The sequence below is a fragment of the Dipodomys spectabilis genome, unplaced genomic scaffold (assembly GCF_019054845.1).
Source record: "Dipodomys spectabilis isolate Male_0828 unplaced genomic scaffold, ASM1905484v1 ptg000125l, whole genome shotgun sequence".
Classification (NCBI taxonomy): Eukaryota; Metazoa; Chordata; class Mammalia; order Rodentia; family Heteromyidae; genus Dipodomys; species Dipodomys spectabilis.
The window spans coordinates 11,537,869-11,559,133 of NW_024870802.1; the positions used below are offsets into that span (position 1 = coordinate 11,537,869).

Genomic DNA, 21,265 nt, shown 5'->3' on the forward strand with positions numbered 1-21,265 from the left:
ATCGAACCCAGGGCCTCATGCATACAAGGCAAGAGCTCTACCACTGAGCCACCTTCCCAGCCAATCAGCTAGGTATATTATTTTGGAGACTTTTTTTTTTTAATCTGTCGTGGGCCTGAACTCTGGGCCTGAGTGCTGTCCCTCAGCTCTTCAGCTCAGGCTAGTGCTCTTACCACTTGAGCCTAGCACCACTTCCAGCTTTTTCTGCTTATGTGTACTGAGGAGTTGAACCCAGGGCCTCATGCTTGCAAGGCAATCACTCTACCACTGAGCCACCTTCCCAGCCCCTAGGTTTATTATTTTGAACCTTAAGAGTGTTTCTGAAGTACATCTCCATTTTTCTATTCTGGCTAAAGGCATTGCCTTAACTTTAAAAGATGTTTTGCTTTCTCTTGTGGATGGATTTTGAAATCTTTGTATGATGATGGCCCAGTCAATTTTCTTTCTCAGAGTCAATTTTCTTTCAGCTGAAGGGAAGAAAATGGTATGCCTAAACAGCCTGCATCTGCCGATCCATGTAATGAGTGCTGCCATATGGTCCTTTGGCTTTCTCTGAGAACTTGTATTTTATGTCCATGATGCTATTGACTTTGGATGGATGTGAAAACAGGGACTCTTGTCAGAAAATCTGATTTTTAGGTCTCTGAGGGGTGCTATGAAATATGGCTACTAGCCACTAGGTTAATTATCAAGGAATAGAGTTTGTAAAGGCTTAGCCAGAAAACTGTGATGGTGAACATAATTTGTTTCTAGTATTTAAAAGGATTTCTTGTTGATCTCACACCTAGGGAAAAAAAAAATCTCTAAATCAGAACAACCAAACTCTTTTCTTTGATAGCCACTGGAAGGGATTGAGTTACAGGTGAAACTTTCAAACATCTAACAGTTGGGAACACCTCTCCCTCCCCAGACTGGTTTTCCAGTTGATAACAGTCTCAAACTGTGTCTTTGAGATCTTCCAGTATATAGTACCAGCAGGTGAGCAGCAGGAAGACTACAGACTTTTCTGTACTTTAAAGCTAAGATAATGTGACAGTGAAAATTAAAAATTCTTCTGCATGCTTGCAGATGTAAGTTGCTCAAGTGTCTGTTTGCTTTTCACTTTTCTTTCATGGCTTAGTCATGCTAGTTCTTTGTCAAAGTTACTTGTGTTTATAAACAATTCTCTCCTCCTGTTTGACTTTTCTATGAGACTCTTAAGATGCAACTGCTTAGAAACTGCTATTTTTATTGGAAGATCTGATGTCACCAACAGATAAGGCCTTTGTTTTTTCTTACCTGTAAGAGAGTTGTTTCATTGTTTTGCCTTAAGAAAAATATGCTGCTCTACCTAAATGTTTTGTTTTTCGGTCATATTGTAATGTCAACTGCCTCCAGAGAGTCAGTGATATACACAGGCAAATGCTGTAAGTGTTGCAAGGAGAACGATTTGGAAGTTGTGCTTAGAGACTTCTCTGCTAAGTATTTCCTGCCACCACATAGGTGGCTATCTCAGTGAGCACTCGTACTTTTGAAAGAAGTTTATTGGCTGTTAACCCAGTTTGTTAAAAGAGAAGAGAAAAAGAACTAAAATCTGACTTTTATCTGACCAAAAAATTGAGGCTCTTAATGAATCTAAGTTAACATCCTAATATTTTTCTCTTAGTGAACATGTTATTAGCACCAGCTTCAAAATTCTGTTTTCTGCTTAAGAAAGCAATAGTGAAGTCAGATGCCTGGCTTATGAGATTCTTATCTCCATTTAACCACCAAAAAGCCAGAAGTAGAGCTGTGGCTCAAGTGATGGAGCACTAGCCTTGAACATGAAAGCTCAGGTTCAGTGTCCAGGCCCTGAATTCAAGCCTCAGGACTAGCATTGAAAAAAAAAAAAAAAAAAGGACTGGGAAGGTGGCTCAGTGGTAGAGTGCTTGCCTTGCATGTCTGAGGCCCTGGGTTCGATTCCTCAGCACTACATAAGCAAAAAGAAAAAAGCCAGAGTGGTGCTGTGGCTCAAGTGGTAGAGCGCTAGCCTTGAGTTGAAGGGCTGAGGGACAGCGCCCAGGCCCAGAGTGCAGGCCCCATGACCGGACCCCCCAAAAAAAGCCAGGTGCGCTGGCTCATGCCTGTAATCCTAGCTACTCAGGATACTAAGGAGGCTGAGATCTGAGGTTTGCGGTTCAAAGTCAGCCTGGGCAGGAAAGCCCATGAGACTCTTATCTCCAATTAACCACCAGAAAACTGGAAGTGGCACTGTGGCTTAAGTGGTAGAGCACTAGCCTTGACTGACACCCCCCCCCCCAAAAAAAAAGAATTAACTTTTTAGATACCATTGTGATTATATAAGTTATAAGTCTGGGAGGGGTGAGAATGATAAGTTAGGGCAAAAAGGTTTGCCTCATGTCTGATGCTCACTTTATGGTCTCCTTTCTGCTGCTTATGTGTTTTTAGTCTTTTTTTTTTTTTTTTTTTTGGTCAATAGGGCTTAGGTGCTGTCCCTGAGCTCTTTTGCTCAAGGCTAGAGCTCTACCCCTTTGAACCACTGGGTCACTTCTAGTTTTCTTGTGGGTAATTGGAGATAAGAGTCTTATGGACAGACTTCACTGCCTGGGCTGGCTTTGAACTGTGATCCTCAGATCTCAGCCTCCTGAGTAGCTAGGATTACAGGCATGAGCCACCAGTGCCTGGCTCCACAAATTCTTTACTGATTAGTTGAGAGACGTTGCAGTTTGATGCTTAGGCACTTCAGTTGGAGGATGCAATTTAATCTAGTGAGAAGTAAATATGGACTAAAGCAATTAAGGACAAGCAGAGGCACTGAGCTGACTCTTAATAGAAAAAAGTCATAAAGATAACCTACTTGTCTGCCCTAGGATGGCTCAAATTATCACCTGAGTTAGAATTTATCAATAATGACCTTTTTGTTAGTCAGATCCTGCTGATCTCCCATTAGAGAGAATGAGAAGCAATATGCAGATTACAAAAAGTACCCAAATGAAGCTGCTGTAGTATTGTTTACTTATGAGAGCATTAATAATTATTCTAATGGTGATTGTTCCTTAATCTCTCAAGTCTGTTCAGCTACAATAAAACAAACACTAAATTCCTTAGGGTTGATTGCCTATTTGCTTGCCCTAGCTTGGTTTATGCTACCAAGTGAGGTTTTGCATTAGGTCATAGCTAAATTTGATGAGCTATAGTGCTGTGTTTATAGATGTACTACCATTCTGGTTGTTTTCAGGGGAGTATTATTGAGATTTTGAACTCAGGGTCTTGCACTTGCTTGGCAGGCTTTCTACCACTGACCACACCTTTGGCCTTTTTCTTTGGTGCTTATTCTTGAGATAGGGTCTTACTGCCTAGGCATGCCCTAGATTGAGCGCTTATTTTAAAAGGCTTGTAGTCATAGTTGGGATGACAAGTAAGCACCACCATGCCCAGTTTCTCTGTTGAGTCTAGCTGACTTTTCTGCCCAGACTAATGAGCAACTGGGACTCCGCCTCTTAAAAAAAAATTTGGTGCTGGGTATCAAACTTGCAAGCTAGGCAGGTGTTCTGCCACTAAGCTATATCCTTAGTCTTTCTTCTCCAATTTTTAAATTAACTTGTTTAGCTTTTATTTTATTTTTAATTTTAAGAGGTATTTTTTTTCCCTGTACAAAGTTGGTGGTAGAGGTGAAACTCAAATTGAGACAACCTGAGTCTATAGTCTCTTTTAAACCACTGTGTTAGACTGTGTCTTAAATAGCAAGGAGGAAGTGGCGCTGTAGCTCAAGTGGTAGGGCGCTCGCCTTGAGCTGAAGAGCTGAGGGACAGCGCCCAGGCCCAGAGTTCAAGCCCCACGACCGACAAAAAAAAAAAAAAAAAAATTGGACTTAAATAGCAAGGAATGAGCAAACCTAAAAAACATAATGTTACTGAGAAGCTCCATTTCTATGCATTGTCAGTTAAGTATCAAATTCAGCCTGATTTAAGTTAAGAAATCAGAGCTTCTTGGGTGAAAGAGGATGAATGTTGTCAAAAGACTGTCAGCAAGCATAAAAATAGAACAATGGAACCTCTTTAAATTGTGTTAGGAGGGGAGAAGGGAGCAGAGGAAAGTAATGGGGCACATTGATTGGAAAGGATTATACATATGGCATGGAAATGTCACATTGAAATCCTCCATGTGTAGCTAATGTGTACTAATAAACAAAATAAAACAAAAAAAGTTCAAGGCCAGCCTAAGCTATATTGTGAGTTTGGGGCTACCCTAGCAATTTAGCAAGACCATCTCAAAACAAAGGTGATGTATAGATGGGTTACTGTTACATAAGTCAGGTAAAAGAGTACATTCCTTTTTTTGTTGTTGTCGGTCGTGGGGCTTGAACTCTGGGCTTGGGTGCTAATCCTGTGCTCTTCAGCTCAAGGTGAGCGCTCTACCACTTGAGCCACAGCACCACTTTTGGTTTTCAAGTAGTTAATTGGAGATAAGAGTCTCACAGACTTTGGGCTGGGAAGGTGGCTCAGTGGTAGAACACTTGCCTTGCATGCATGAGGCCCTGGGTTCGATTCCTCAGCACCAAATGAGCAAAAAAAGCCGGAAGTGGCGCTGTGGCTCAAGTGGTAGAGCACTAGCCTTGAGCTGAAGAGCTGAGGGACAGCACCCAGGCCCAGAGTTCAGGCCCCATGACCGGACCCCAAAAAAAAAAAGTCTCACAGAGTTTTCTGCCTGGGCAGGCTTTGAACCGTGTATCCTCAGCTCTTAGCTTCCTGAGTAGCTAGGATTACAGGCGTGAGCCACTGGTGCCCAGCTGAGAGTATATTTCTTTTTGGACAATGTCACCCCTTCCCTCACTCTCTCCCAGTTTTTCCCTCCATCCCTACTTACAAGTTGAATAGTTCATTTTCTTTTCTTTTTTTTTTTTTCCCAATTGGTTGTGGGCCTTGAACTCTGGGCCTGGACGCTGTCCTTCAGCTCAAGGCAAACACTCTACCACTTGAGCCACAGTGTCACTTCTGGTTTTTTGGTGGTTAATTGGAGGTAAGGGTCTCATGGACTTTCCTGCCCAGGCTGGCTTTGAACCACAATTCTTAGATTTCAGCCTCTTGAGTAGCTAGGATTATAGGCGTGAGCCATCGGCACCCAGCTTGTATAGTTCATTTTCAACATCGTGTGTAGGAGCGAAAGACTTTCCCAAGAAAATCACTCGGACACCTGGTCACATACAAAGGAAAAGGAATTTAATGTCAGTAACCTAACAGTTTACCTTGAGGGCTGAGAGTAGCAGCTAGGCTAGATGGGGCTACCAGCACAATTTTATAGGGCTAGATTCATGTGGAATTTGAGAGCCAGAAACTGTGCTATAGATGGGGGAAGGGGGGTGTTAACATTTGCAGTTGTAACCTCACAAACAAGAGAGAAAAATCCCTCTTGTTTCCTTTTCCTGGAAAACAAAACACTTTTGTAACCTGGGCACAGTGGCAGTGGCAGTCTTAGTATTTCCATCTGAGGTAGAAAAAGGATCACTTTTTGGTTTGCTCATTCCTCTGCTATTTAAGACTTAGCCATAACACAGTGGTTGAGAAGGACTGTGGACTCAGGTTGTCTTAATTTGAGTCTCAGCTCTACCACTTACATTGGGGGCACTTTGCTCTAGTTTTTTTCAGCCATAAAGTGAGGAGAATAATGGACCTGAGTCATTATTGAGAAGTAGCTGTACAAAGGGGTTTCAATTCAACATATCAATGTATAAGTAGTGCATCTGATGACAGTCTCGCCATCATTCCCCTTATTACTGAGATTATTAAATGACAGTGTGTATAAATTGTCCTGATTGTGCAAGTCTGGGTATTTTAACCAGCCTCGGTTATGATGGTCTACATGAGAACTCATTCTGGAGAAATAAGTGCCCTCCATATTCAACTTTGTTCAGTCCCTATCCCTACTCTTGAACTAGTAGAGACCAGAGATACAAAATTATAGGGCTGGGAATGTGGCTTAGTGGTAGAGTGCTTGCCTGGCATGCATGAAACCCTGGGTTCCATTCCTCAGTACCACATAAACAGAAAGAGCTGGAAGTGGTACTGAGGCTCAAGTGGGAGAGTGCTAACCATGAGCAAAAAAAAACAAACTCAGGGACAGTGCCTAGGCCCCAAGTTCAAGCCCCAGTACTAGCATAAACAAACAAACAAACACAAACAAACTATAAAGAAGCTGATATCAGGAGCAGTACTGAAACTTAGGCTGCCTACTGGCACCTGGGCACCTGGGCATCAATGACAGGAAAATAGTTTGATTGGGTCGAGTTTGTGTTTTCACAAACTAGTTCTTTTACTCCTCTGAGTTGTTTGACTTATTTTCAAACGAGAAGTTTCTCTTCTTGCTGTTACCGGTAAAAGAATTTACTCAGCCGGGTGCTGGTGGCTCACGCCTGTAATCCTAGCTACTTAGGAGGCTGAGATCTGAGGATCAAAGCCAGGAAAGGCTGTGAGATTCTTACCTCCAATAAGCCACTAGAAAACTGGAAGTGGCGCTGTGGCTCAAGTGGTAGAGCACTCACCTTGAGCTGAAGAGCTGAAGGACAGCGCCCAAGCCCAGAGTTCAGGCCCCACGACGGACCAAAAAAAAAAAAAGAACTTACCCAAAGTGAATATACAGTAGTTGAGAGGATGTTACTCAATGTGTTCTTACCTTTTGTTTAGAGAGAATATAAGTGGCTTTTAGGTTTTCTTCCTTATATTTTAACTTATTAAAAATAACCATGGATTTTTGTTGTTGTTGTTGTCAGTTGTGGGGCTTCAACTCTGGGTCTGGGCGCTGTCCCTGAGGTCTTCAGCTCAAGGTGAGCACTCTACCACTTGAGCCACAGCTCCACTTCCGGTTTTCAAGTGGTTTATTAGAGATAAGAGTCTCACGGACTTTCCTGCCTGGGCTGGCTTTGAACCATGATCCTCAGATCTCAGCCTCCTGAGTAGCTAGGATTATAGGCGTGAGCCACCGGTGCCTGGCCACTATGGATTTTTTAAAAATAGTTTTTCTTTATCAACTTGAGGAATTTCCTTCTATTCCTAGTTTGTTAAGCATTTTTAACATGAAAGGACGTTGAAATTTATTTGGAAAAATAGACACTGTGATAGACTGAAAGCAGGTCATCTTTAGGTTGAGAATGTGGTTTTTACTTCTTATTCAATTGACACAGTATACTGCATTAATTGGTTTTCAGATGCAAGATGAATCTTGCATTCCTGGGATAAATTCCATTTGGTCATTGTGTCTAATTTTTTACATATGTTGCTGGATTCATTTTTCTAGCATTTTGTTGAGGAAATTTGTATCCATATTCAACATCTATAGAACATGGAAATATTAGTTTGTAACTTTCTTGTGATGTTCTTACCTGGTTTTAGTATCAGAGTGATATGGAGAATCATAATGAGTATGGAGTTCCTCTTCAGGTTTTTTGAAGAGGTTGTAAAGGATTGGTATTCTTCTTGAAATGCTTGGGAGGATTATATTAGAGCCTAGGCTCTTTTTCCAGAAATAGTCTTTTTTTTTTTTTAAATGCCAATATTTAGACTTGAACTCCAGGGCTTTTGCTTTCATTTGGCTTTTTGACTTACTACTACTAATACTCTGACATTCTTCCAATTCCTGCTCTTTGCTAGTTAGCTAGAAATAAGAGTATCAAGGATTTGTCTGCCCAGATTGGCTTTGAACCTCAATCATCAGATTTTAGTCAGATTTTAGCCTCCTGACTAGCTAGGATTATAGGACATGCCTGACAAGTAAACATTTTCTTTCTTTTTTCTTTTTTGTCGGTCATGGGGCTTGAACTCTGGGCCTGGGCGCTGTCCCTCATCTCTTCAGCTCAAGGCAAGCACTCTACCAATTAAGCCACAGCACCACTTCAAATTTTCTAGTGGTTTATTGGATATAAGAGCCTCACAGCCCAGTCTGTTTTTTTTTTTTTATTTATTGTTTTTTATTGTGAAAATACTGTACAGAGGGGTTACAGTTACATGAGCAAAGTAATGAGTACATTTCTTATCCAACATTGTTGCCCTCCTCCTTTGTTTTTTCCCTACCATCCTGTCCCTCCCACCCCACCTCCTCAGCTACACCCCACCCCCAAGCTGGTTTTGATCCTCAGATCTCAGCCTCCTGAGTAGCTAGGATTACAGGCCTCAGCCACCTGCACCTGAAAGTAAACATTTTCTAATATAGCAATTTTGTTTCTTTGTTTGAAGGCACTACTGAGGATTGAACATAGGGCCTCCTGCATGAAAGATAAGCATTCTACAACTGAACTATACCCTCCCCTTCTTCTGTAGTGCCAGGGTTTGAATTCAGGGCCTTATACTGGGTAGGCAGACATTCTATCACTTTAGCCATGCCTCAAGCCCTTATTACTTTAATTATTTTTCAGGTAGAGTCTTTTTTTTTTTTTTTTTTTAATCCCAGGCTGGCCTGGAGTGCAGTCCTCTCATTTATTCTTCCTACATAGCTGGGGTGATGGGCATGTGCCACTTTTTATTTTTATTTTTATTTTTGGGTCCGGTCATGGGGCCTGAACTCTGGGCCTGGGCGCTGTCCCTCAGCTCTTCAGCTCAAGGCTAGCTCTCTACCACTTGAGCCACAGCGCCACTTCTGGCTTTTTTCATTTTGCTTATGTGGTGCTGAGGAATCGAACCCAGGGCCTCGAGCATGCAAGGCAAGCGCTCTACCACTGAGCCACCTTCCCAGCCCCATGTGCCACTTTTTATTGATTGAGATAGTGTTCCCTGAACTTTTCATCTAGACTGACCTCATGACTGCAGTCATCCAGATCTCAGCCTCCAAAATAGCTAGTATTATAGTTGTGAGCCATTGTACACTTACATTAAAATCTTATTTTGGGACAGGTTCTCACTAAGTTGCCTAGGCTGGTCACAAACTAGAGTAGCCTTGAACTTTTGATCTTCCTGATTTAGCCTCCCAAGTAGCTGGGATTACAGGATTATGGGTGTACCACCGTGCCTGGCTTCACATTTTTATTTCTTTATTGTTTTTCTTCACTTAAAATACTTTTAAAATTCTTTAAAAGTTGGGCTGGGAAGGTGGCTCAATGGTAGGGTGCTTGCCTTGCATGCATGAGGCTGGGTTTGATTCTTCAGCAGAAAAAATCCAGAAGTGGCGCTGTGGCTCAAGTGGTAGGGCCCTAGTCTTGCGCTGAATTGCTGAGGGACAGTGCCCAGGCCCAGAGTTCAGCCCCCACAAGCGACCAAAAAAAAAAAAAAAAAGTAATTTTCCTAGTGGTCACTCTAACAGTTACCATATTTATCTTTATTACTGAAAGGAGACTGCCACATGGGTTCAGGCAGAAAAGAATTTATCAGCTGGCTCACACAGATGGAAGTGTGCACAGAGAGAAGAAAAGAGAAAAAGAGGGAGGGAACTGTGGTTGGGAGATATTATATAGGGAAAGGCGGGAGGTGAGATATGAAAGTGATCTCAGAGCCTGGGGAACCTCTCACTGTCTTCAGGAAGTGTGACTGGGGCGGTTCAGGGAGCTACCTATGCAGATGAGGCAGTGACCTCGGAGTCTGGGGTCCTTTGCTGACTCAGCAAAAAGATTGATAGTCAGGTGATTACTGGTTTCAAGCAGGTGATTTCTGGTAAGGCTATGTGCTATCTTTCACAAAGAGGAAGGGGGGGCTGTTTTCCCACACAGACCTAACAATTACTACCAGCTTCAGACTTACACTTTTTTTATATACTCTTTTTTTTTTTTTTTTTTAAATAAAGATTGAGTTTTCCTATGTGGCTGGCCCAAGCAGGCCTTCAACTCCTGAACTCAAGTGATCCTCCTGCCTTAGCTACCCCAGTACTTGGATTACAGATGCATGCATTGTCACTATACCTGGTTAAGATTTTTATACTAAACGTAATTTCATTGAAATACAGAAATATTACTCCTGTGTAATTATAAATAACATATGTGCACAAAATCTATTTGAATAAACCTTACTTGCTAAAATGAAATGAAAACAAAATCACAAAAAATGAAGGAATTTCTTTTATTTCCTGAAAAAGTGAGGACTTTATTAGAAACAAGATTCTAATTTTGTCCACTTTATAGTAGAATTAGGGCTATGTGATAGTGAGGGAAAAGTCTATATTTAGACTTTTGTATGTGTGTACTAGTCCTGGGAACTCAGGACTTGGGTGTTGTCCTTGAGCTTCTTTTGCTCAAAGGCTATTGCTCTAACCACTTGAGCCAGAGTTCCATTTCTGGCCTTTTTAGTAGGGAGGTGACAGTCTTATGGACTTTTCCTTCCCTGGCTGGTTTCAAACCATGATCCTCAGATCTCAGCCTCCTGAGTAGCTAGGATTGTAGGCATGAGCCACTGGCATCTACTTTTAATAAGGGCTGAACTAAAAATCCTATGCTCTTGCTTATTAGCATTTGTACTGAAAGCTGGGGCTCTACACCTCCAATTCTGCCAAGAGTCTCATGGACTTTTCTACCCAGGCTGGCTTCAAACCACAATTCTCATATTTTAGCTTCCTGAATAGCTAGGGGATTATAGACATGAGCCACTATCGCCTGCCTGTCTATTTTTAGATTTTTGCATACATTTCATTTTATGAGAGATTTTTTTTTTCACATGTAGGCGTTAAACAGCAGTTTAGATGCTGCTCTATTCCCTGGTGAGCTAATAGCCCACAACCATTTCTTTTCCTGTATTCAAGATATGAGCAATCAGAGCTCATTGGCTCTTGAAGCCTGCATGTTGAGCTTTGTAACAAAGAAAAAGTACATATATAAAAAGAAGATCAATTATTGGGCACCAGTGGCTCACACCTGTAATCCTAGCTACTCGGGAGGCTGAGATCTAAGGATCATGGTTCAAAGCCAGCCTGGGCAAGAAAGTCTGTGAGACTTTTTTTTTTTGGTCGGTCGTGGGGCCTGAACTCTGGGCCTGGGCACTGTCCTTCAGCTCAAGGCTAGCACCCTACTACTTCAGTCACAGTGCCACATCTAGCTTTTTATTGCGTATGTGGTGCTGAGGAATTGAACCCAGGGCCTCATGAATGCAAGGTAAGTGCTCTACCACTGAGCCAACTTCCCAGCTCCCCTGAGACTCTTATTTCCAATAAACCACTCAGAAAACCAGCAGTGGCACTGTGGCAAGTGGTAGAATGCTTGCCTTGAGCTGAAGAGCTGAAGGTCAGTGCCCAGGCCCAGAGTTCAAGCCCCAGGACCACCACCACCAACAACAAAAAAGACCAATTGATGAAAGTTTGTTTGGAGAGGGGGTAAATACAAATTGGAGAGCCCATAGTAACTTGATATAGAGTGGCTAAAGGAGATGTGACATGTGCTCCTTTGTGGCTGGAGTCAGCATTGGTTTTCATAGGTTTGTTTTATTACTTACCTAGCCTTCAGTATCTCACTTTCTCCCCATAACATAAGGGTTGCTTACTGTGGCCTGTTTTCTTGGCCCAGGTGAGGGGCTATTTCTATAGTGTTGCTCTCAGGAGAGAAGTAGTTAACCTTGAGCTCAGCCCTCTGTCCTGAATGAAGCTAACTGACTGTGAAATAGAAGGCTGTTAATAGCAGATCCCAGCTGTGTGTTCTGAAAGCATTACTTGAAGCCTCAACCTTTGTAAAGTCTAGGATTTTAAAAGATTTGGAATAGACCATTTTAAAGTTATTGTGTTATTATTTCACTTTGTTCATGAATTATGTCAAATATTTACTTGTGCCTTTTGGAATTGTAGGACTGGTTATGTAACTGAACTGGTAAAAGTAGACTAGTTACTTCCTGATGGTTAGAGGTAAATTAATGTGGTTATGTTCTGAGTAGATAGTTGTAGATGAAATTGCTCAGTGCACTGTAGGAAAGAATGGATGATTGCAGGTTGCTCTAGAATGTTTACCCCTTGGTCCCAGGTATGAGTAAAAATTTTCTCCATGCAACAAGAGAACAAATTCTACTCACCCTTGTGTCTTACCCCCTTTTTTCCAGTGTTGAGCATTCTGCCTTTGAACTACATCTTCTGCCCCTTCTGTCTTTTTAGGTCCACAATCTCATACTAGCCCTCATTTCTGAAAATAAATATTTATACAGCAAAGACTTATTTTGTGCATTTGTCCCATTGATAATGAATAGTATTGCTCTACCTATAATTTTATGGTATAGTTTTATTAACAGTTTTTAAACTTGCCTTAAATTTTTGTGTATTTTAGATGTATCATCTCATGTTGTTCTTTATTTTGCTAATCTTTTCATCAACACAACCTTTACTGTATGTCTTTCTTCCAATTTCTCTAATTAATTAATATTAATGGCAATACGTTAGGGCCTTGTACTTGCTGGCCAGCCACTCTACCACTTGAGCTACATAACAAAGCACAAATGGGAACTTGAACTTTATTCCTTTTATTTAAGCTCCCCATGTAACTAGAATGACAGATGTGTGCCACCGTATTTTTTTATTTTATTTTATTTTATTTTATTTTTTTGTGAACATATTGTACAGAGGGGATGTGCCACCATATTTAGCATTTTTAGTGATTGAAATGGGATCTGGCAAACTTCATTGTCCAGCTGACCTCAAACCACTTGATCTGATCTTCTTTGTAGCTAGAGTAAGCATGAGATACTATACCTGATTGGTTTTCCAATTTCTTTAGGTGGACATTGAAATTCCAAGTACAGAGATAATAAATGAGAGGGGCAGTGTAATGTGTTTGTGTGAGGTAGATTTGGGATGTTTCTTTAGAAGCCATTGGTTTAAGGAGCATTTCTTCTGTTTCTAACAGTTTCCTTTGTAGCTGTTTCTAAATGCTAGACATTAAAAGCTAGAGGGGCAGTCATAGTGACTTACAATTGCTACTTTCTCTTAATAGGTCAGGAAGAAATGTATTTCTGATTGGCTCATTATATAATAGAAACTCAAATAGGTAGAGGATAGAGTCTTGATTATTCCAAACCTTATCATTGAACTTTTTACCTTTTCCCAATCAGCTGTTGCAGTGTGACTCTCTAGAGTCAGATATGGACTGCTTTTGCCAGTCCACAATCTCTGATTCCTTAATAACGTGATACACCCTAATTATTATTAATTTTGAGAAATATAAGAAAAAATAGATTGTCTTCCAGTTGTCAGTGGTTTTTGCCTGTGTTCCTAGCTATTCAGGAGGTAGAGCTTAGGAGGATTGGAGTTTGAGGCCAGCTTGGGCAAAAACTAGCAAGAAAACTCCGTTTCAATGAGTACCTTGGCACAGTGGTACCTGTCATCTCAGCTACATAGAAGGCTGAGCTACATTGCGAGGATTGTGGCTCCAGTCTAGCATAGAAAAACAAAAAAATGCAAGATCCTATCCAACAGAAAAATCTGGACATGGCGGTACATACCTGTTGCCAAACTATGATGAGAAACACAAATAGCAGGATCACAGTCTAGGTAAATTGGCCTGAATAAAAAGTGAAACCCTGTCCCAAAAATAACGAGAGCAAAAGGTGATAGAGGTCAAGAGTGTGGCTCAACTGGTAGATACCTGCCTAGCAAGTACCATTAAAAAAAAAAAAAAGTTTTCACTTGAGAAAAGGTTCCCTGCCCCCCCTCTTGCTGGGAAATGGGGACATCTAGAAGTAGCTTAGTTGCTAAAATACTAGCTGCTATTGTAGGAAGTCTAGTGTAATTTAGGTTCTTTTTTTTTTTTTTTGGTTGGTTGGTTGGTTATAGAGGACTTGAACTCAGGGCCTGCGTGCTGTCTGTGAACCTCTTTGTGCTCAAATCTAGTGCTCTACCACTTTGAGCCACAGTGCCATTTCTGGTTTTCTGGTATTTAATTGGAGACAAGAGTCTCACAAACTTTTCTGCCCAGGTTGGCTTCAAACCAACATCCTCTGATCTCAGCCTCCTGAGTAGCTAGTATTACAGGTGTGAGCCACCAGCGCCCAGCCATAATTTAGGTGTTTTTGTTTTTTACTTTTTGTCGGTTGTGGGTCTTGAACTCTGGGCCTAGGTGTTGTCCCTGAGCTCTTTAGCTTGAGGCAAGCACTCTACCACTTGAGCCACAGTACCACTTCTGGTTTTCTAGTGGTTAAAGAGAGATAAGAGATAAGACTTTCTGGCCTGGGTTGGCTTTTTGAAATAAGCTCCTCTGATCTCAGCCTCCTGAGAGGCTAGGATTACAGGTGTGAGCCACAGGTGCCTGGCATAATTTAGATTTTTAATTCCTTTTCTTTTTCCCTTTTTCTTAAGTCATTTTTAAACTTTAGTCACTTGTTCATTTATGTTGTTTTTCCTCATCATTTATTTTTTCTAAAAGTCAAATTGGAACTCTACTCATAACTAGAATTCTAACTAGAATCTACATTCAGATGCAACTTCAAAAATTTCACTCTGTCTTCTAAATGGTAACTTTTTCAAAGGGCTAACCTACATAATTCTGTCCTTTTATAGACAAAAAAAATTATCCTTTTTCTCTTACCTCAATTAGTCTTCATTTGACATTGTTTCAAAATCTCTAGTGTGCCATGATTGTCATTTAGTCATATTTTCATTTCTTTTTTTTTTTTTTTGCCAGTCCTGGAGCTTGAACTCAGGGCCTGGGCACTGTCCTTGAGCTTCTTTTGCTCAAGGCTGGCTGGCACTTGAGGCACAGCACCACTTCTAGCCTTTTCTGTTTATCTGATACCGAGAAATGGAGCCCAGGGCTTCATGCATGCTGGGCAAGCACTCTACCACTAGGCCACATTCCCAGTCTGCAAAATCCTTTCTAAAATAAAAATTGTGAGTAGGGAGTCATCAGCCAGGGCCAGACTACAAAAATAGGATCTTTTAAAAGAAAAGTCAGGATTAACAACCTTCTTAGATCTTCTCAGATCTTCCTCTAGCCTCCTACTTTCTCAAAACCCAGACGGGGGGATTCACCAGTTCAAGAACTAAAAAACCAAAATGTTGCGCATTAATTTTTTTTTGTTTCCAGTCCTGGGGCTTGAACTCTGGGCTTGGGCGCTGTCCCTCAGCTCTTCAGCTCAAGGCAAGTGCTCTGCCACTTGAACCACAGTGCCACTTCTGGTTTTCTGGTGGTTAACTGGAGATAAGAGTCTCGCGGACTTTCCTGCTCAGGCTGGCTTTGAACTGTGATCCTCGGATCTCAGCCCCTAAGTAGCCAGGATTACATGTCTGAGCCACCAGCGCCCAGTGCATTAATTCTTATATTGAGAAATGAATATGAACATGCAGGTAAAGTGTAATAAAAAGGCAACTTAGGGTGAGTAGGAGAGCTTTACTGAAGAGAATACTCTTCTCTATTTTCTCTTTTCATTAGTACTAAGCTTGGTGGTTCACAATAAAGGCTCTTCCAGAGTTGAGGTCCTTAGGGATTGGAAAGTGTGAAACTCACTAATACTTACCATTTCTTCCTTAAATAAACCTTGCTATGTGTGTTGCATTTCCCCTGGGTTTTTAAAGACAGGTTCTGGTAGTCTGAAACTGAAACTGAGGCAGCATTTTAAGTAGGCAATTAATGACATGGTAAAGAAATTTTAGCTCCAGTAGATTAATTGTTAAATGAATTGTATCTGCATTTTACTGTGATATCAACCTAATTATAAATATAATGCTACTTAGTAGAAGATAATGATAAATAGAATTATGCACTCAGTGATCAAATTTCGGGGGTTTCTAACTGAGGAATTTTTTTTCTTAAGCTGACTCTTGCTATTCTTTTTTTATTGTAGGTTTTGATTAATTTTACCTTGATTATACATTTCTCCCTGGAGCCCAGATATTTTGCATGCTCTAGCAAAGTGGGCTCCTGTTATAACAGACTTAATGAGATTTTTTTTTTGTTCTAATTGGTTTCTATATAATTTCTTTTAGAACCATGAACATGTGAGTGGGATGTCAAACACAGGCTAATGCATTTTCACTACCTTGCACCCCCAAAGAACATTAATTTTTCTCTCATTTAACATCATTTTCATATGATGAGAATTCTCAGTCTCAAGAAAGCCCCAGAGACAGTTGGTTCTTACTGGTGTCTCCTGACACACATTCATTTTGGTAATTTATCTCAGAAGGAGAAGGTATAACCTCAGCTTCCTAAGTAGTTAGTATTATAAGTGTGAGCCATCAGTTAACCATTTTTACATGTATAGTTAAGTATATTTATATTACCATCTTGTAATCACATTTGGCTAGTTTAGATAATTCATATAAGTAAAAACAAGTATTTTTTGTTGTTTTGTTTTTTTGTGCTATACTGGAGCTTGAACTCAGTGCCTCTCACTCTTACTTGGCTTTTTTACTCACCTCTAGTTCTGGATTTTTGTTGGTAGATTGGAGATAAGAGTCTCTTGAATTTGTCTATCTGGGTTGGCTTTTAGTGATGATACTCAGATCTCATCCTCCTGAGTTAGGATTGCAGGCACAATAAGCCCAACTCAAATAGTATCTTTTGACTGGCTCATTTCACTTAGCATAATGTCTTGAAGATTTATCCAGGTGATAACCTATGTCAGAATTTTCTCCCTTTTTAAAGCTGAATATGTTGTTATATGGATACATCATATTTTGTTTATACATTCATCTTTTGATGGACACTTAGGTTGCTTCCACCTATTGTGAATAATGCAGCTCTGAACATGGGTGTGCAAGTAACTAGAAATTCCTTTTTTATTACTCAGCAATAGTTTATAATTGCATAAATATTGTGTACAATTTATTCTATTTCTTTTTCTGTTGGATTCTCTAGCCCTCTGGTTTCACTCATCATTTATCTGCTCCTTTTTCTTTCTTGTTCTCCCAGTGTTGACTCTTTTCACTTGCTCACCATCACCTGCAGAATTAAAATTAAGTCCTTTAGTTCCTTCCTTCCTTCCTTCCCTCCTTCCTTTCTTGCTTGCTTCCTTCCTTCCTTCTTTCCTTCCTTCCTTCCTTTCTTTTTTTTGAGACAAAGTATCACTATGTATATAGCTTAGACTGGCCTCAAATTTGTTATTCATTTGCCTCAGCCTCCTAAGGGCAGAGATTTATAGATGTACACCACCACATCTGGCTTCCATTCTTAATAATTTTTTTTAAAGCATCAGGGATCCATCACCTAACTGAAGCTGTTCTAGACCACTCAGAGTTCTTTGGACTAACCAGAAAAATCAGTAGTTTGCTTGATAAACTGTTTTATATGCCTGACCCTTTCTATATGTCTCATCCCTGCCTAGATTGTCTTTTCACAACTTGCCAGCACGTTTCTTAAAATAAGTACATCTTTATTTTTTCTTTTCTTTTCTTCTTCTTTTTTTTTTTGTTGTTGTTGGTTGTGTGACTTGAACTCTGGGCCTGGGTGCTGTTCCTTAGCTCTTCAGCTCAAGGCTAGCGCTTTACCACTTGAGCCACAGCACCGATTTTCTGGTAGTTAAATGGAGATGAGTCTCATGGACTTTCCTGCCTGGACTGGCTTTGAACTCTGATCCTGAGATCTTGGCCTCCTGAGTAGCTAGAATTACAGGCATGAGCCACCAGCACCCGGCTAAAGTAGTACATCTTATCACTTCTTTTTTATGTTTGTTTGTTTTTTGGTGACAAAGTTGCAATAAAACCCTTTGTACACATGATCCTCCTGCCTTAGCCACCTGATTGTTGAGATTACAGGCAAGTACTACCAGGCATGTCCTTATCTGATCCTTAGAGTCACGCCTGGCCATACTACTATAATAACTATTGGTTTTTTTTTTGGGGGGGGGGGTTGTTTTTTTGTTTTTAACTAGTCTTTGAGCTCTTTAAAAGCAAATGGTATCTATATCTTAATAGTGCCTGTGTTTAACATTACTTGATGAACATAGAATCAATAAATTTTTGTTAGACAAGTGGGGATTTAGGATACTGGTTAGGCCGATTTGGGATAGCCAGGGTAATTAGGTGTGGGTTGATTGTGGGAAGGGATAAGGACAATTGAGAGACAAAAGCCCAAATAAAATCTGAACAGAAGTTCTAGGCAGATTCTACAAAAGTGAAATAATGGGTTGAAAGTGAAGCCACTAATATAAGTAGAAATACTAGTACAAATGACTTGAAGGGTAATAGTCTAGACAAAAATGACTTGGGACAAATAGGATAGCTACAACATCTTTCCTCTGTGTGGAAGTGTGAAAAATACAACTTACCCTGAGCAGTTGAATACTAAATACTAAATATTTCATAAGATCCAGCATCTGGAGGTTGCACATATCTATAGAGACAAAATTCCTTTGGTTGCAGCCAAGTGGAAGCCTGAGAAACTTCATCCACCAGGTGCCTCAGTTGAGAAGGGTGCTAAAAAGAGAAGTGAAGCCCTTTGGGACCAGTGCAGACAGAAAAAAATAAAATAAGAGTCCATGAAAGATGAGCACACGCGCGAGCGCGCATGCACACACACACACACAATCTGTTGCTATTCTTCAAACTAGCAAGGCTATCTGGACTCAGGGAAAAATGAGTCATTATTTAAAATGAGAAGGAAGGGACTGGGAAGGTGGCTCAGTGGTAGAGCGCTTGCCTTGCATGCATGAAGCCCTGGGTTCGATTCCTCAGCACCACATAAGCAAAAAGAAAAAAAGCCGGAAGTGGCGCTGTGACTCAAGTGGTAGAGCGCTAGCCTTGAGCTGAAGAGCTGAAGGACAGCGCCCAGGCCCCACAACCAGACCCAAAAAAAATAAAAATAAAAAAATAATAAAATAAAATAAAATAAAATGAGAAGGAAGAATAGAGGAAGGAGGGGTTTGAGTTAAATCTTACTTCATCTGTTCTCCTTTTGCTTGTTCTAAGATCAAAGCTGTTTTCCTTTTTTTTTTTATTGTAAAGATACTATACAGAGGGTTACAGTTACATGAGTGAGGTAATGAGTACACTTCCTCTTGAACATTGTTACCCCCTCCATTGTTTTCCTCCTACCATCCCTTCCCTCCCTACCTTCCCCCTAGGTTTTTTTTTTTTAATTGTGATTAAGTGATTACATAATTTCCGGAATTTCACAGTATTGTGGAATAATGATGCTCATTTAAAGTCACAAGTTCATTCTAACTTTCCTGGAGCAAATTGTCTATCACAGTCTATAACATATAACGGTGTTCACATGTTATACACCATACATGTGATCAAAGCTGTTTTCCTTTGTAAAAGGGCCTCCTTTTGGGGTTTTGATAATGTCTGTGACTTCTCTTTCATTTAGCAATTACATATGGCTTTCAGTGAACTGACCTAGATTTAGAACTTTTTTTTTTTTTTTTTTGGGTCCAGTAGTGGGGCCTGAACTTTGGGCCTGGGCACTGTCCCTCAGCTCTTCAGCTCAAGGCTAGCGCTCTACTGCTTGAGCCACAGTGCCACTTCCGGCTTTTTTCTTTTTGCTTATGTGGTAATGAGGAATTGAACCCAGGGCCTCATGCATGCAAGGCAAGTGCTGTACCACTGAGCCACCTTCCCAGCCCGTAGATTTAGAACTCTAGAGGTTAAGATCTCTCTGTGCCCATTGCCACAGATCTCTACCCTATAACCCTTAGCTCTTTTGGTACTCTGTTATAACTTGATTTAAAAGCTTAGTGTTCTTTTTCATCAGAAGCCAGTGTTCTACTAAGGCCTACAATTCATTGTCTTCTAGATGATTTTGACTTGGGATAACAAATTAGAGTTTGGGATACATTAGAGATGATAAATGTGACTTCCTTTAAGGGAAATCCATTTGTTTTGCTTAGTGTTTCTGTGATTAATTACTTGCCAGATTAAATTGCTCCATAAAAATGCATAGTATTTTATTCGATTGCTCTTCATAGTGATTAATTAGGCCATACTGTTGCTTTGTATGTTAATTATGCTTGCTTTTTTTCTTTCCTCTAGTTTAATTAATACAGCATTTATTTAAGAAGCTTTTTTGCTTTAGGACAGAGAACTGTCTGCTTTAGGAGTAACAAAGCCCAGCATTGCTTTTAGGCTGGTGGTAGGGAGTACACTTGACATGTTCTGAGTATATTCTTTGTTGACAGTCCTTTGTCCTTGACAGTGTCTCTGATTTACAAAAAGTATACTAACTGCCAATGAATTGGGAAAAGCAATTGTTAATTTTTATGTAGTTATTAGAAATGATGTACTGAAGATTCTTGGATCAATTGAAAATTGATTAAGAATATAGAAGAGGGCCTGTTGATGAAAAACAAGCTATAAAATATGTATAAAGCTAAATAATAGTAGAGTGGGGAGTATTGTTTTCTAGGATGCTGCAAGACACTGATGAAAAAGTTGGACATAGCAATTTTATCAGTGATCTAGTACTAAACATAAAGTGTTAAAGTTTTTTGGGGGGAGGGGAGGGGTCTGGTCGTGGGGCCTGAACTCTGGGCCTGGGCGCTGTCCCTCAGCTCTTCAACTCAAGGCTAGCGCTCTACCACTTGAGCCACAGCCCCACTTCTGGCTTTTTTCTTTTTGCTTATGTGGTGCTGAGGAATCGAACCCAGGGCCTCATGCATGCAAGGCAAGCACTCTACCACTGAGCCACCTTCCCAGCCCAAAGTGTTAAAGTTTTTAAGTGATAAGAGATTTGGAGATGTTTTCTACATGTATGAAGATAAAGAAGTGATACAAATGGAATAGGAAGAAGATCATCACAGAAATTAACTCCTTTATTCCCTTGGAAATATGTATCCCTGAGATATAACAATTACATGAATAAAGACAGATCTAGCAATTCACTCCTACGTGAAATGAATGAATATCCAAACTTGACTATGCCTCAAACTGAGAAATAACTATGGTAAATCCATACAATGAAAAGTAAACTAGCCACGTGCTGGTCGCTCATTATAATCCTAGCTACTCAGAAGATCTGAGAATCATGGTTCAAAACCAGCCTGGACAGGAAAGTCTGTGAGACTTTTATTTTCAATTAGCTATCAAAATATCTGGAAGTGAAGCTGTGGTTCAAGTGGTAGAGTGTTGTCCTTGAGCATAAAAGTTCAAGGACAACACCCAGACCTTGAGTTCAAGTTCCAGTACTGGCACCAAAAAAATAAAAAGAATAAACTTAGGTATCAGTATATCAATATGGACTAATATGGACACACACACACATGCATATCCCAGCAAAATACAGGACTGCAGGTGTGACTCAATTGGAAAAGCACTAGTACCATAAAAAAAAAAAAGAAAGAAAAATGGAGCCGGGTACCAGCAGCTCATGCCTAGCTACTTGAGAGGCTGAGAGCTGAGAATCTTGCTTCAAAGTCAGCCTGGACAGAAAAGTCCCTGTGAGACTCTTATCTCCAAACCACTCAAAACTGGA

General features: G+C 40.4%; 1 protein-coding gene across 2 annotated transcripts in view; it reads left to right on the top strand.

Moving 5' to 3' along the window:
- Positions 1 to 21,265, top strand: part of Armh3 (armadillo like helical domain containing 3) — a 193,698-nt gene that overhangs the window by 120,822 nt on the left and 51,611 nt on the right. The window lies entirely within an intron of this gene.